Source organism: Hemitrygon akajei, chromosome 3, assembly GCF_048418815.1.
Source record: "Hemitrygon akajei chromosome 3, sHemAka1.3, whole genome shotgun sequence".
Classification (NCBI taxonomy): Eukaryota; Metazoa; Chordata; class Chondrichthyes; order Myliobatiformes; family Dasyatidae; genus Hemitrygon; species Hemitrygon akajei.
The window spans coordinates 23443134-23460801 of NC_133126.1; the positions used below are offsets into that span (position 1 = coordinate 23443134).

The 17668-nt window shown below is 46.6% G+C and overlaps 1 protein-coding gene across 47 annotated transcripts in view; it reads left to right on the forward strand.

The window, feature by feature from the left end:
- The window catches only part of nrxn3a (neurexin 3a), a 2216268-nt gene that overhangs the window by 1977460 nt on the left and 221140 nt on the right, over positions 1-17668 (forward strand). The window lies entirely within an intron of this gene.

Here is a 17668-nt window from a genome sequence, read left to right on the forward strand (position 1 = left end):
CCACTTATCGCCGTCCTATTAACCAGTGAGGTAAGTTACCAGAACATAACAAGACAAGGATTCATAGGCGCAGAATAATATCACTAGGCTGATAAAGTCGATCCCTTTTTGATAGTCTTCCCAATATCCTCCAGAATTGCATGTAATTGTCTCCAGAATCTATTTATACTGTCTGCCTCAGTGACATTCTCCGCTAACATATTCTAGACATCTATTTCGCCTTTGGGAGAAATGTTTCTGCCTGGCTTCCTCTCTTATTCCTTGCATGCTAATTTTAACTCACGTCCTTTGGTATTTGGAGCCACCACCACTGAGGAGAGCTTCCCGGATTAGTTTTGTCCTTTCCCTTCATAAGATGTTTTAATCCAGAGTCGTTTGATTTCTTCACTCTGTGGTGAAAACAAGCAGAGATTACACAACCTTTCCTCATACTTCAGCGTCCACGACACCAACTGTCAGCTCCGAACCTTGCCAGTTCAGCGCTCTGAATTTTATTTTTTAAGTGTAAAATTATAGTACAAGCACAGATGTCAATCAGTTTTCATAAGCCCAGAGATTCCATTGACACTGAAAATCTTGAGGAACACACACAAAGTGCTGGAGGAACTCAGCAGGTCAGACATCTATCAACGAGGCATCTATATGGATGGCTTCTTCATAATCGCAAGGGACTTCAATCATGTTATTTATTGTGGGTTTGCTTTTGTTAGTTTTTTATTGTGTTTTTGCACTTATTGTGTGTTTTTATGCTGCATTGGTTCTGGAGTAACAATCATTTCATTCTGCTTTACACTTGTATACTGAAGAATGGCAATAAGCCACCTTGAACCTTGAAATATTAGATGCTACCTGACCTGCTGAATTCCTCCAGCAGTTTGTGTTTGCCAAACAGTACGCTTCACGTGAATGCCCCCTCACTCCTATTCAGCTGACCGTCTCCCTCCAATATTGAGCAGCCAATTTTTTTAGCCAGAGGGTGGTGAATCTATGGAATTTGTTGCCACGAGCAGCAGTGGAGGCCAAGTCATTGGGTGTATTTAAGGCAGAGATTGATAAGTATCTGAGTAGTCAGTGCATCAAAGGTTATGGTGAGAAGGCAGGGGAGATTAAAGGGGAGATTGGATCAGCTCATGATAAAATGGCGGAGCAGATTCGATGGGCCGAACGGCCGACTTCTGCTCCTTTGTCTTATGGTCTCCTTCATACAGTACATGTTCTCTAGTATGTGGTATTTCTAACCTGAGGGGAAAAAAAGTTTGCCTATCCTATCCATGCTTAAGTTGTGGTACACGTTCAAAGGAGTCATTCCTCTGTTAAGAGGTTGAAGCTAGACCTTTCTGCAAGCCCTGGAAGTTCAAAGTGTATCGTTGGAAAGATGGGGGAAAGGAATATATTCTGTGTTGGTTTTGGTTTCAATTTTGATTTTGTTTTTGCCTTTGGTTTATTATTGTCTCTATTGCCAAGATACAATAAAAAATATTGGTATTGGTATTTGTTTAATACCAAAGTAATAAATCAGTTGTTACATGTACCCAGATACAGTGTAAAGCTTGCCTTGCATTCTGTTTATACGGATCAAATCAATACACTGTGCATTCAGCTAGAATGAAGAAAAACAATAAAGATACAGAACAAATTGTAAAAGTTACAATAAGGAGCAGTGAAGTTCATGATAAAGTGCAAGATCATAACGAGGTAGATTGTAAGGCCAGAAGTCTATCTTATCTTACAAGAGATTTGGTTGTAAGGGAGCAGGTTCTTTGACCTTGACTAAAAATAAAGGTTCTCAGTAAACAGTGTAACACAATAACATTAGAAAATAGTAGGAGCAGACCACTCGGCCCCACTATTCACACACCCTCTTCTGTGCTATTTACTATCATGGGGCCATAGAGCTATGGAGTATGGAGAAACACCCTTCGGTCCAACTTGCCCATGCTGGCCGGAGTTGTCTAAATTCTGCAGATTTTTAAAACTTTTAAAATAAGGTATCTACATCCTGTTTAAATATATTCAGTGATGATAGCCTCCACAACCCCCGGGGTAGGGAATCCCAGACTAACCTCTGTGAGAATAAATTCCTTTATGAGCGGGATGGCTGAATGAGACTGCAGAAAGCTGAATGCTTCTGCTGGGAGCTGCATTTCTTGTCTTATCATGGTGTTGGCAGTTTGTCATCAAATATGTATCAAGTCAACAAATATCTCTGTCAAAAGTCAACTAGGGATTATGTGTACGATTTGGAGCTCAGCATTGCCGTGTTCTCTGTCATAGCTACATGGTCCTGCAAGCTACTGAATATACAGATAACCTTTAACAAGTAGAAACAGGATACTGTGATGTACATGTTCCAGAACCGACAGGCCAACTCAAGGGGAAAGAGACAGGAGACATGAGCAAGGATGACAGGTCTTGTGGTCAACAGGGCTGTAAAGAGGCGTATGTAACTGTCTGGCTGCAGCGGAGTGTGGGAAATCAAGTAGAGATCAAACTCAGATGGCCCTCACATTCACAGTTACTGCTTTCGTTTCTTTGGGATGAAGCTCCAGCCCTGCCTGAGGACTCAGTCACCTCAGAGTGTGAAGATGGCAGCATCTGCGCAGGGGAAGATCAGTAAGTCCTTTTTCCCTGCAAGCTTCATGACTCTTTCAAAGAACCAGTGTAGGCACGATGGGTCAAATTACCTCATTCTGTTTGCTGTCAATCTTCAATTCTGTTTATCCTTTCCTTTTTTTTTAATGTTTTCTTGCAGTATCAATAGACATTGCAATATATACAGACAGATAAATAGGCAATAGCAAAATGGCGGGCTCTGCAGGAGGGAAGGGTTAGATTGGTCTTAAAGACTGGCACAATATCATGCTCCAAATGGCCTGAAATGTGCTGTAGTGTTCAATGTTCTATTTGAAGGAGTTCCTTGCTGGAGTACAAGACAACATCACTTTTATTTTCATTTTATTGATACAGTGTGGATTAGGCCCTTCGAGCCGTACTGCCCAACAATTCCCCGATTTAGTCCTAACCTAATCACAGGACAATTTACAATGACCAATGAACCTACCAACTGGCATGCCTGTGAACTCCAGGAGTTCACCCATGTGGTCATGGGGAGAACGTACAAACTCCTTACGGGCAGCAGCGGGAATTGAACCCGTATCATTGATACTGTAAAGCACTGTGCTAACCACTATACTAATGTGCCACCACATTTAATTTAAGCCACATTTATATTAAATTCTGCTTAGATTGTACAGGAGGATCTTAAACAATGTTAGGAAGAATATACAGGCTTGTGGTTTATTATTCTATTTTCATACACATCATGACAAAGTCAAAGTCAAGTTTATTGCTGTGTGTATGAGCTCATGTAGGCAGGGGTGCAATGGAAAGCTTACTTGCAGAAATATCATATCGAGGCAGAACATTCACAAGAAAAAGTTCAGAGTAACTTCATTATCAAAGTACATATCTGTCAACATACACAACCCTGAGATTATTTTTCTTGTCGGCATACTCAATAAATCCATAATAGAATTAATGAAAGACCACTCCAACTTGGTCATTCAGCCCGTGTGCAAAAGACCACAAACTGTGCAAATACAGAAAGAAACAATAATAATAAATATTGAACATGAGATGAAGACTTCTTGAAAGTGAGTCCATAGGTTGTGGGAACATTTCAATGATGAGGCAAGTGAAGTTGAGTGAAGTTATCCCCTCTGATCCAAGAGCCTGATGGTTGAGGGGTAATAACTCTTCCTGAACCTGGAGATGTGAGTCCTGAGGCTCCTGTACCTTCTTCCTGATGGCAGCAGTGGGAAGAGAGCATGGCGTGGATGGTGGGGGTAATTTTCTATACAAAAGAACAGATGAAAGAACACTATTAGAACAATAAAAAACAAAGCCCCATGAATTGCTAACTGAAGTATTGATTGGGATTGTGCAGGTAACGGTTACCAAATAAGTACAGTGCAGGTAAACAGTCATGTACTAACTCATGTCAGGGTAGATTAAGAGACCAAGAATCCATCCTGTCATACAATGGGCCAATTAAAGTCTGATAACAGTGCGACATAATCTGTCTTTGAGCTGAGTGGTATGTGCTTTCAGGTTTACGTGCTTCATCATCTACTGATCTTTCATCGGGGAGGGATTTTGAGGTGTAGGTGGAGAGGTGTGCAGATTTCAACTGCCCTTGTTGTAAGGAAGCCTAGAGTCATTGAACATGACAGCACAGAAGGAGGCTTCTCAGCCCATCTAGTCCATGCTGAACTATTATTCTGCCTAGTCCCATGCAGCCGAAGCACAGCCCGCCATTTATTCCATTCCATGTACCTTTGCAAATTTCTCTTCAATGTTGAAATCGAGCCCATATCCATCACTTCTACTGGCAGCTCGTTACCCACTCCCAGCACCCTCTGAGTAATGGAGCTCCCCATCATGTTTCCCTTAAACATTTCACCTTTCTTCCTTAACCCATGACCTCAAGTTCTTGTCTTATCCAACCTCAGTGGAAAAGGCCTGTTTGCATTTGACCTGTCTATACCTATCATAATTGTATATACTTCTATCAAATCTCCCCTCAGTCTTCTACACTCTAAGGAATATTCAACCTTTCCCTATAACTCAGGTCCTTAAATCCTGGCAACATTCTTGTAATTATTATCTCTACTTTTTCAATCTTATTGATATCTTTTCTCTCGGTGTGTGACCAGAACTGCATACAATGTTCCAAATTAGGCCTCACCAATGTCTGATACAGCTTCAGCATAACATCCCAACTCCATAAATCAAAGTATTGAGTCCTGAAGGCCAATGTTTCAAAAGCTGTCTTTATGGAATTATCAATCTGTGACACTAACTAACTTTCAAGGACGTGTAGAATTTTATTTGCAGATCCCTCTGTTCTATCACACTCCACAGTGCCCTACCATTTACTGTGTAAGTCCTACCCTGGTTTGTCCTCCCAATGTGCAACCCCTCACACTTATCTGCATTAAATTCCATCTGCCATTTTCACTCGGTGACCATGTTATTATGTATACCTGCTTGTTAATGTAAATATCTAATCAGCCAATCACATGGCAACATCACAATGCTTAAATGCATGCAGACATGATCAAGAGGTTCAGTGGTTGTTCAGACTAAACATCAGAATGGAGCAGAAATATGATCTAAGTGACTTTGTCCATGGTGCCAGACAGGTTGGTTCGAGTATCCTAGAACCTGCTGATCTCGTGGAACGTTCATGCACAACAGTTTCTAGAGTTCAGAGAGAATGGTGTGGATAAAAAAAACATCCAACCAGTCAGCAGCAGTTTTGTGGTGAAAATGCCTTGTTAATGATAGGGGTCAGAGGAGGATGGCCAGATGGGTCCAAGCTGACAGGAGGACGATAGTAACTCGAATAACCACGTGTTACCACAGCAGTGTGCAGAAAAGCATCTCTGAATGCACAACACGTCGAACCGCGATGTGATGAGCGAGAGCAGAATATAATCACTTCTCTATAATGACCCCCTTGGTCTGGCTCTTGGCATTAACATGAACTGCAAGCAACCCTTTGCTTATGATGATTCATGGGAGAAATTAAGTGCACCTCTCCTCCCAACAGTTAACAAGGACTGGTGTTTCAGTTACTGTGGTTTCATTACGTTTTACTTTCATTATGATATATTGACTTATACACTGAAATAGATCACTAGATATTTAGACAGATATACTCATTCAAATGTGATATTAATGGTACATCAGTGGTTAATTCTGCACTGTGCCTAGTGTTTATATATTAAATACTTCAATATCAATGCCCTTTAGCAGCAGAGAGCTGAATTCACTTAATTTTAAATTGAACAATTGCAATAAAATAAAGTGAGCAAGTTGACATGAAGATAGAATTATTGAGTGCTCACATACCCATTAATAAATCTTTTCAATTTTCCAGTCATGTTTTCGAGCTACAAATGGTCTTGCCTGAAAGAGTAGAATTCTCACAAGTGGCATGTTTAACAGCAGAATCTGGTACCAGGGTCGATAGGATTAACTTATGATGAGAGGTTGCTTAATCTAATTTCCCATTTTTTTGGACAAATTGAGGTGATTACTTCATTGATCAAATAGATGGAGAAAAAAAAGTTTTCTTAATGTGGGTGGGTACAGGAGAGAAAGGTAGACCAAATTGGATCAAACTACTGGAGGAACTCAGGGTCAGGCAGCGTCTGTGGAGGGAAATGGACAGTCAATACTTCAGGTTGAGACTTCATACAGGCTGGAAGAGCAGGGGTAGGTAGCCGGGATAACAAGGTGACAGGCAATGGTGGAGCAGGAGCTGGTAAGTCATGGATGGACCAAGAGATGCAGGAACTCCAGAGTAACGCACACAAAATGTTGGAGGAACTCAGCTGGTCAGACAGCATCAATGGAGAGGAATAAATGATTGATGTTAGGCCTAAGTCCCTTCATCAGGGCTAGGTCATGGCCTGAAACGTTGGCAGTATATTCTTCATAGATGCTGCCTGACCTGATGAGTTCCTCCAGTATTCTAAGTGATAGATGGATCCATGTTCAAAGTTCGAAGTAAATTTATCATCAAAATACATATATGTCATCATATGCTACCCTGAGATTCATCTTTGTGGACATTCACAGTAAATACAAAGAGTCACAATGCAATCAATGAAAGACTGCACACAAAGACAAACAACCAATATGTAAAAGACAAAAAAATTGTGCAAATACAAAAACAAAATAACAATAAATAAACAAATAAATAAATAATATTGTGAACTTGAGTTGTGGAGTCCTTGAAAGTGAGCCATAGGTTGTGGAGTCAGTTCAGAGATGGGGTGAGTGAAGTTATCCACACTGGTTTTGGAGCCTGATGGTTGAGAGGTAGTAACTGCACACAAATATAAAAGTACTGAGACAGTACAATATGGGTGCAATACTGCTTAGAGCTGTGATGTGAGGTTCAGCAGGGTCACAGTCTCAGGGAAGAAGCTCTTCCTGTGCCTGCTGGTGTGGGAGCGGAGGCTCCTGTAGTGCCTACCGGATGGGAGGAGAGTAAAAAGTCCATGGTTAGGGTGAGATGCGTCCTTGATAATGCTTTTCGCCCTGCCCAGGCAGCACTTATGGTAAATGTTCTCAATGGTGGGCAATTGGGTGCCAATAATCCGCTGGGCAGTTTTCACCACCTGCTGGAGTGCTTAGCGGTCCGATACGGGACAATTGCCATACCACACTGAGTTGCATTTGATGAGTATGCTCTCAATGGTACAGTGGTAAAAGTCCGTCAGTGTCCTGGGACAGAGGTGAGCTTTCCTGATGCTCCACAGGAAGTAAAGGTGCTGTTGCGCCTTTTTGATCAGGATGGAGGAGTTCAGGGACCAGGTGAGATCATCGGAAATGTAGACACCGAGGAATTTGAAGCTTGATACACGCTCCACTACAGCTCTGTTAATGTAGATGGGGACATGAGTGTGGCTCCTAGCATGCCTGAAGTCCACAATGATCTCCTTGGTCTTCTTGGTGTTGTCGGCACACCACACGGCCAGGTGCTGGACCTCGTCCCTGTAGGTCGTCTCGTCATGCCCTCTGATCAGGCCAATCACCGTGGTGTCGTCTGTGAGCTTTATTATGGAATTAGAACCATGTATAGAACACAGTCATAGGTGAAAAGGGAGTACAGAAGAGAGCTCAGCACACAGCCTTGAGGGACGCCGGTATTCAGGGTGAGAATGGATGAGGAGAGGTTGTCTAACTTAACAGATTGGGGTCTGTTAGTCAGAAAGTTCAAAGTCCAATTGCAGAGGGATGAGCTGATACCAGGCTGGCGAAGTTTGGCGATCAGCTTGGAGGGGATCACAGTATTGAATACCAAACTAAACTCAATGAACAGCATTCTGACATAAAAGTTTTGGGGCTGTCCAGGTGGGTCAGGGTGGAGTGAAGTGTTGTGGAGATGGCATCCTCTGTTGACCTGTTGGTGCGATAGGCAAATTGAGGGGGGTCCAGGGTCGTGGGCAGACAGGATTTCAGATGATAGAACCAGTCTCTCAAAGCACTTTGCAATGATGGGGGTGAGTGCAACTGGGCGGAAGTCATTCAGGCCCGTGGCAGTGGAATGCTTCGGCACTGGCACGATGGTGGCGATCTTGAAGCTTGTGGGGACAACTGCCAGGGCCTGGGATAGATTGAAAATGTCCGTGGAGACCCTGGCCAACTGCCCTGCACAGACTCTGAGCACACGGCCAGGTATTCCATCCGGACCAGCTGCCTTCCGTACGTTCACCCTGCTCAGGGTGAAAACCCCGGCCAACTGCCCTGCACAGACTCTGAGCACACGGCCAGGTATTCCATCCGGACCAGCTGCCTTCCGTACGTTCACCCTGCTCAGGGTGAAAACACCGGCCAACTGCCCTGCACAGACTCTGAGCACACGGCCAGATATTCCATCCGGACCAGCTGCCTTCCGTACATTCACCCTGCTCAGGGTGAAAACCCCGGCCAACTGCCCTGCACAGACTCTGAGCACACGGCCAGGTATTCCATCCGGACCAGCTGCCTTCCGTACATTCACCCTGCTCAGGGTGAAAACCCCGGCCAACTGCCCTGCACAGACTCTGAGCACACGGCCAGGTATTCCATCCGGACCAGCTGCCTTCCGTACATTCACCCTGCTCAGGGTGAAAACCCCGGCCAACTGCCCTGCACAGACTCTGAGCACACGGCCAGGTATTCCATCCGGACCAGCTGCCTTCCGTACATTCACCCTGCTCAGGGTGAAAACCCCGGCCAACTGCCCTGCACAGACTCTGAGCACACGGCCAGGTATTCCATCCGGACCAGCTGCCTTCCGTACATTCACCCTGCTCAGGGTGAAAACCCCGGCCAACTGCCCTGCACAGACTCTGAGCACAGGGCCAGGTATTCCATCCGGACCAGCTGCCTTCCGTACATTCACCCTGCTCAGGGTGAAAACCCCGGCCAACTGCCCTGCACAGACTCTGAGCACACGTCCAGGTATTCCATCCGGACCAGCTGCCTTCCGTACATTCACCCTGCTCAGGGTGAAAACCCCGGCCAACTGCCCTGCACAGACTCTGAGCACACGGCCAGGTATTCCATCCGGACCAGCTGCCTTCCGTACATTCACCCAGCTCAGGGTGAAAACCCCGGCCAACTGCCCTGCACAGACTCTGAGCACACGGCCAGGTATTCCATCCGGACCAGCTGCCTTCCGTACATTCACCCTGCTCAGGGTGAAAACCCCGGCCAACTGCCCTACACAGACACGGAGCACACGGCCAGGTATTCCATCCGGACCAGCTGCCTTCCGTACATTCACCCTGCTCGGGGTGAAAACCCCGGCCAACTGCCCTGCACAGACTCTGAGCACACGGCCAGGTATTCCATCCGGACCAGCTGCCTTCCGTACATTCACCCTGCTCGGGGTGAAAACCCCGGCCAACTGCCCTGCACAGACTCTGAGCACATGGCCAGGTATTCCATCCGGACCAGCTGCCTTCCGTACATTCACCCTGCTCGGGGTGAAAACCCCGGCCAACTGCCCTGCACAGACTCTGAGCACATGGCCAGGTATTCCATCCGGACCAGCTGCCTTCCGTATATTCACCCTGCTCGGGGTGAAAACCCCGGCCAACTGCCCTGCACAGACTCTGAGCACACGGCCAGGAATTCCATCCGGACCAGCTGCCTTCCGTACATTCACCCTGCTCAGGGTGAAAACCCCGGCCAACTGCCCTACACAGACTCTGAGCACACGGCCAGGAATTCCATCCGGACCAGCTGCCTTCCGTACATTCACCCTGCTCAGGGTGAAAACCCCGGCCAACTGCCCTGCACAGACTCTGAGCACACGGCCAGGTATTCCACCCGGACCAGCTGCCTTCCGTACATTCACCCTGCTCAGGGTGAAAACCCCGGCCAACTGCCCTACACAGACTCTGAGCACACGGCCAGGTATTCCATCCGGACCAGCTGCCTTCCGTACATTCACCCTGCTCAGGGTGAAAACCCCGGCCAACTGCCCTGCACAGACTCTGAGCACACGGCCAGGTATTCCATCCGGACCAGCTGCCTTCCGTACATTCACCCTGCTCAGGGTGAAAACCCCGGCCAACTGCCCTGCACAGACTCTGAGCACACGGCCAGGTATTCCATCCGGACCAGCTGCCTTCCGTACATTCACCCTGCTCAGGGTGAAAACCCCGGCCAACTGCCCTGCACAGACTCTGAGCACACGGCCAGGTATTCCATCCGGACCAGCTGCCTTCCGTACATTCACCCTGCTCAGGGTGAAAACCCCGGCCAACTGCCCTGCACAGACTCTGAGCACACGGCCAGGTATTCCATCCGGACCAGCTGCCTTCCGTACATTCACCCTGCTCAGGGTGAAAACCCCGGCCAACTGCCCTGCACCGACTCTGAGCACACGGCCAGGTATTCCATCCGGACCAGCTGCCTTCCGTACATTCACCCTGCTCAGGGTGAAAACCCCGGCCAACTGCCCTGCACAGACTCTGAGCACACGGCCAGGAATTCCATCCGGACCAGCTGCCTTCCGTACATTCACCCTGCTCAGGGTGAAAACCCCGGCCAACTGCCCTGCACCGACTCTGAGCACACGGCCAGGTATTCCATCCGGACCAGCTGCCTTCCGTACATTCACCCTGCTCAGGGTGAAAACCCCGGCCAACTGCCCTGCACAGACTCTGAGCACACGGCCAGGAATTCCATCCGGACCAGCTGCCTTCCGTACATTCACCCTGCTCAGGGTGAAAACCCCGGCCAACTGCCCTACACAGACTCTGAGCACACGGCCAGGTATTCCATCCGGACCAGCTGCCTTCCGTACATTCACCCTGCTCAGGGTGAAAACCCCGGCCAACTGCCCTGCACAGACTCTGAGCACACGGCCAGGTATTCCATCCGGACCAGCTGCCTTCCGTACATTCACCCTGCTCAGGGTGAAAACCCCGGCCAACTGCCCTGCACAGACTCTGAGCACACGGCCAGGTATTCCATCCGGACCAGCTGCCTTCCGTACATTCACCCTGCTCAGGGTGAAAACCCCGGCCAACTGCCCTGCACAGACTCTGAGCACACGGCCAGGTATTCCATCCGGACCAGCTGCCTTCCGTACATTCACCCTGCTCAGGGTGAAAACCCCGGCCATCTGCCCTGCACAGACTCTGAGCACACGGCCAGGTATTCCATCCGGACCAGCTGCCTTCCGTACATTCACCCTGCTCAGGGTGAAAACCCCGGCCAACTGCCCTGCACCGACTCTGAGCACACGGCCAGGTATTCCATCCGGACCAGCTGCCTTCCGTACATTCACCCTGCTCAGGGTGAAAACCCCGGCCAACTGCCCTGCACCGACTCTGAGCACACGGCCAGGTATTCCATCCGGACCAGCTGCCTTCCGTACATTCACCCTGCTCAGGGTGAAAACCCCGGCCAACTGCCCTGCACAGACTCTGAGCACACGGCCAGGTATTCCATCCGGACCAGCTGCCTTCCGTACATTCACCCTGCTCAGGGTGGCACAAACATCAGAGGTGGAAAGTGAGAGAGGCAGTTCACCGGGTGGGAGATCCGCTTTGAGGGTGAACTCCCTGTTCCCTCGGTCAAAGCGAGTGTAGAAGTAATTGAGCTCATCAGGGAGGGAAGCAGAGCTGGAAGTGGGCACAGTACTAGGTGGTTGGAAGTCTGTAATAATCTGTGTGCCAGGCCATATGCACGGCGGTCTGAGGAGTTGAAATGCTCCTCGATTCTCTGTTTGTATGTGTGTTTAGCCTGAGAGATTCCCCTCCTCAGGTTGGCCCTGGCTGAGCTGTAAGTCTCCTGGTCTCCAGACCTGAAGGCTGAATCTCTGGTTTCGAGCAGGAGGCGAACCTCTCTGTTCATCCATGGTTTCTGATTGGAGAAAACTTTCATTTGTTTTTGTGATGTCACTTGTTGATGTGCTCACGGACAGAGTTGGTAGATAAATCTATGTTAATCTGAGAGTCTGCGGTGACATGGGCAGCAAACGCACTCCAGTCTGTGTGCTGGGATTGGTGCAGAAGAACAGAGTCAGCAGCCTCCAGCCAGATCTAATAGTCTTCATTGTGGGTTTCACACGTTTAACGACCGGGCTATACTGGCGAAGCGGAAACAATGAAAGATGGTTGGACTGTCCCAGGTGGGGGAGGGTAGTGGCTTTGTAAGCGTCAGCCACATTTGTATAGACATGATCTAAGGTTTTATTTCCCCTTGTGGTGCATGATGCATTTTGGTAAAATCTTGCAAGCATGGTATGAAGATTGCAATGATTAAAGTCCCCAGCGACAATAAAGGCTCTGTCTGGATGCGATGTCTGCAGCTTGCTTATAGCGGCACTGAGGGCTTTCGTGGCTACTTTAGCATTGGCATCCGGTGGAACATAAACTGCGGCAGCAATGATGCATGTAGACTCTCGCAGTTGATAACAAGCTCTGCACTTAATAATCAGCTATTCCAGATCAACAGAGCAGTAAGTGGCACCAATGGTAAGTTAGTACATCATGATCGATTCACGTAGATGCATAAACCACCTCCTCTACTTTTATCTGTCGCTGTTGCAGCTCTGTCAGCCCTGAAGACCGTGTGTACCCTTCCAGTTCCACCACATTGTTTGGGACATCACTGTTTAGCCACGTCTCCGTAAAAAAACATGACGTTGCAAACAATAAGCCTTCTTTGTGTGAGGGTTCAAGTCCTTAGTTTGTCCAGCTTGTTCATCGGAGGCTGAACTTTGGCGAGGAAGATGCTCGGTAGCGCTGGCCAGTGTGGGTTTAGCCTTAGCCTAGTACGCAGACCTCCACGCTTCCCCCGTCTTTGTTTACGGTCTCGACCCTCCCGGTCCGGAGTGAGTTGAATGCAGGTCCGCGGTGCCCTTACTAACTCCGGAGCTAGTAGGTCAAAGTTGAATGGATAGTCCAAAACTATGTTGGTGTCTCGGTAGTTAATGACCAAAAGTGACTGTTTGCTGTAAGTGTAGTTCGCATAGCTGAATCAAGCGAACACGCAGGAAACATGCAGGTAAATTAACACTGTTTTTCGAAATCTGGTAAGACACTGAGCTTCGTGATACACACGCGCTGCCGCCATCTTAATGTCCGTTCAAGGGGTTTGGTTTTTTCCATACCAGGTTGTGATGCAACCAGTCAGTATATTCTCCACCATGCATACACGATATAAAGGTTTGTCAACGTTTTAGATGACATGCAGAATCTTCTGAAGCTACGAAGAAAGTAAAGGTGCTGCCGCACCCTCTTTCCGACGGCACTTACTGTATGCGCTGGTCCCAAGACAGATCCTCCGAAGTAATAACACTGAGGAATTTAAAGTTACGAACCCTGTCCTCCTCTAATCCCCTGATGACGACTGGCTCATGGACCTCTGGTTTCCTCCTCCTGAAGCCGATAATCAACTCTTTGGATTTTGCTGATGTTGAGGGAGAGTTTGTTGTTGTGGCACCTTCCAGCCAGATTTTCAACCTCCCTCCTAAATGCCAAATTGTCGTACAAAACCATGATGCAACCAGTCAGGATTTTTTCTAAAGCACTTTGGTAGAACTTTGTTGGAGTATTCAGGGGCATGTTGAACTTCTTTAACCTTCTATGAAACCAAAGACACTGGCTTGACGTCCTTGTGATTATGTTATATTGTGGTCCCATTGTATTCTTTGTGTCTTTCCCTCCGTCAGTCTCACTGAAACGCAGTCCAGATCATCCCATTGATGTTGAACAGATCTCACAGGGCGTAAAGTGGCTGCTGTGTTTTCTATGTTGCAATTCTGATTACACATCAGAGTCAGTTCATTGGCTGCAGAGAGCTTTGGGATGTTGTAAATGTCTATAGAAATGCAAGCCTTTCTTTATTTGCATGCCCCTGTGATTTTGCCTACAAAAAAAAATCAAAGTAATTGCGATCTCAGATACTATTTAGGAAAAGCGCTCTGTGACATCTGCTGATGGAATTTCAATATGGCACAGCACTTTGATCTTTAGGGTTCCCAGAGACTGCAGGCTTCATTATAACAGCCCTCAGAGCTACTCTGTGCAATCTTGTACATGGACATCACATGAAAACATCCCATAAATTATAGAACAAAATACTCAGCCAGCAAAGGAAAGCCATTTTGGAAGAGTGCTGTAACACCAGGGGCTTTCTGATGATGTGGTTTGGCTGACGCTGATCCGCCAGCTGAAGAAACATAAGGAAATGAAGTCTGGAGCATTTAGACTGTGAAACTACGATAAAACAGCCTTCTTACATCTACATCACACCTATTGTAATTCCTTTAATCTGACAAAATTTAGAGCCTGATTATCTGACTTTGGGGGCTTCAACCAGAGGGAAGCGATTTTAAAAGGAGCTGAGGAACAACTTCTTCATACAGAGGGTAGTGTGTATTTTCTGCTTTTTTTATTTAGAGAAACTGTATAGCTTGGTAACAGGCCCTTCTGGCCACTGAGTCCGTACTGTCTCATTACACCCATGTATATCTTTGGAATGTGGGTGAAAGCAGGGCACCTGAAGGAAACTCACACCATCATAGGGGGAATGTATACATTTCTAACAGAAACTGGTAGAGTTGAACCTAGGCACTGGCACTGTAATGGCATTCCGCTAACCGCTGCACTATCATGTCGCCTGCCAGAGAAAGTGGCTGAGGCAGGTACAATGGCAACATTAAAAAGACTCATGGACAAATATATGAGAGGAAACGTTTAGAGAGATTTGTGTCAAATGCAGGCAAATGGCACCGTTTTAGATGGACATCTTTGTCAACATGGATGAGTTGGGCTGAAGACACTGTTTTAAGGATGTATTACCCCATGACTCTGCGACCAAGAGATGTAAAAGAGTTAGATTAGAAACAGTGATTTGCAAGAGGAAACAGAGAGAGAGAGAGAGGAAGTGGCGGTGCGGGATAGAGAGGGAAATTCTTAGTAGTTGAATGCACAGCTGGCATTGATGGAGAGGTTAAAGTCAAGGGGAAATTGAGTTCAAGAGCCACGAGGTAATGTTGCAGCTCTAGAAAACTGGCTATCCCACTCTTGGAGCATTGTGTTCAGTTCTGGGTGCCTCATTATAGGAAAGTTCTGGAAGCTTTAGAGAGTGCAGGGGAGATTTATCAACGCATTGTCTGGATCAGAAAGCATGTCTTATGAAGAAAATCTGAGCAAGCTAGGATTTTCTCTGTGGAGTGAAGGAGGATGAAAAGTGAAGATAAAGATGTGTAGGATTAGAGGCATTGGTAGAATGGATGGAAATGCCTTTCTCCCAGGGCAGCATAATTTTATAGGGATTGGAGAGAAGTATGGAAGAATGTCAGAAGTATATTTTTTTCACACAGAGAGTGGTGGGAGCATGGAACAAACTTCCAGGGTGTGGTAGAAGCAGATAAGTAAGAGATGCTTAGATAGCTCATGGTTGATAGAAGAATGGAGGGCTATGTGGGAGGGAAGGGGTAGATTGATCTTAGAGTGGGTTAGAAGGTTGGTACAACATTGTGAGTTGAAGGCCCTGTACTTTACTGTACATTCCTATGTTCCATTTTTAATAAAATCAGAAATTACTGTTTCTACCCTATCTGGCAGCTCACCCGAATGAATGAATCTTCATCTATTTAAATAATGAAATAGTTTTTGGCCAATCAGCAGATTAAAGTGATAAGAGATCATCATTACATCATCCATCCATCTATCCATCACCATCATCAAGGACCACCTCTATCCAGGCCCTGCTCTCTTCTCACTGCTGCTATCCGAAAGGAGCTACAAGAGTCGTAGGTCCCACACCACCAGGTTCAGGAACAGTTATGACCCCTCATCATCAGGATCCTGAATCTGTGTGGATAACTTCACTTTCAAGAACTCTACAACTCCCACCCTAACCCTAACCCCTAACCCTAATAATTCACATTATTTTGTGTCTATTTGTTTATTTGTTTGTTTGTATTTACACCATTTGTCTTCTTTTGAACACCGGTTATTTTTCTGTTTTTCTGAGTGATTTTCATTGATTTCTACTGTCTTTCTTTATTTGCCTGTAACTGCCTTTAAGATGAATCTCAGGATAGTATATGGTGACATCTATGTACTTTATAACAAATTTACTCTGAACTTTGAACTACATGAAAGGAAGCATGTCAAAAACAGGAAAGACATAAACCACTAGATGCCAGTGGCACCTGAATGCCTGTTTATTGGCAGTACGGTCATTGTCAAGACAAAGGATGACACTTCTGTAACGGGTGAATGACAAGAAATTGCTGATGAGATGTGAAAGCTGAAACCAGGATGTGTGGGAACTGAATTTCAGGAACAGCAACTGGAGATGGACAAACTGTAGTGACTGCTTCCTGTATAGAGCCCAGAAACAGGCCCTGACAGGTTTTTGATTGGTAAAGCTTATGGCGAGAAGGCAAGAGAGTGGAGTTGAGAGAGATGATAAATTATCTGAGATGAAATGGAGAAGAAGACTCGATGGGCTGAATAGCTTAATTCTGCTCCGATGTCTTATGGTCTTATGGCCCTTCAGCCAATTGAACTCCTAGATGTCATTTACGTACACCCCACATTCCCACCAACTCCTCCCAGCTTCAACCCCTCACCAGCACACTAGAGGCAACTTAAGTTGTCTGGTTAACCCACCAAACCGAATGCCCTTGAGTTGTGGGAGGAAACTTAAGCATTTTGGGATACTTGGGCAATCACAAGAAGAACGTGCCAACTCCACACGGACAGCACCTGAAGTCAGATTTGAACCCCGGTCAGTGGAGGTGTGAGGTATTCAGCTCTACCAGATGTGTCACTGGTCTATTCCTTTGATGCTGTAACTAATCTATGACGTTTCTGCATTGCCAAGAAGAGCCTGTTTTGTTCAGAAATCTGGCCTTTTGTAGAACAAAGATGCAAGATTGGAACTTTCAGTTTGTCCGTCTTCCCCTCCCCACATCTTCTTCTGGCTTCTTCCCCCTTCCTTTCCAGTCCTGATGAAATGTCTCTGCCCGAAATGTCAGCTCTTGATTCCTCCCCATGGAGGCTGCCTGATCTGCCAAGCTCCTCCGGCATTGTATGTGAGCTGCACTGGATTTCCAGCATTTGCAGAATCCCTTGTGTTTACATGATCGGAAAGCCACAACGTGATTCCTGCCGGGACACCCCACTTCACGCTGTGTGTGTGTGCGGCAGCTTCACAGGCAAAGTGCACGACCGATGCGATTCTACACGGGGGCCACGTCCTGCCCTGATCAATAATTCAAATATGCCCGTGGTAATTTCAGATTTCGAATGAGGGTGAAAGAGTGAGAGAGAAGCAGAGAAGGGGAAGGAAAGAGAGGGATGCTAGCTCACTCGCAGCTTAAGAAATATTCAGGCTGCACCTTATGATATTAAATGCAAACAAATGCCGATTAAGCATTTGGGGTGAGGCACTCAATGTCCCTCCAGTCTTTGCTGTAACACATGTCTGAATAATCCATTACATTTAAAATCAGGTAACCAATGAAGCTGGGCACTTAATGAAAAGAATTCATTACATGTTGCTTTGTGCCACTAAGAATCTATTTCATCGATTCACATAATGCAGTGAAAGTGGACCAAATCAATGC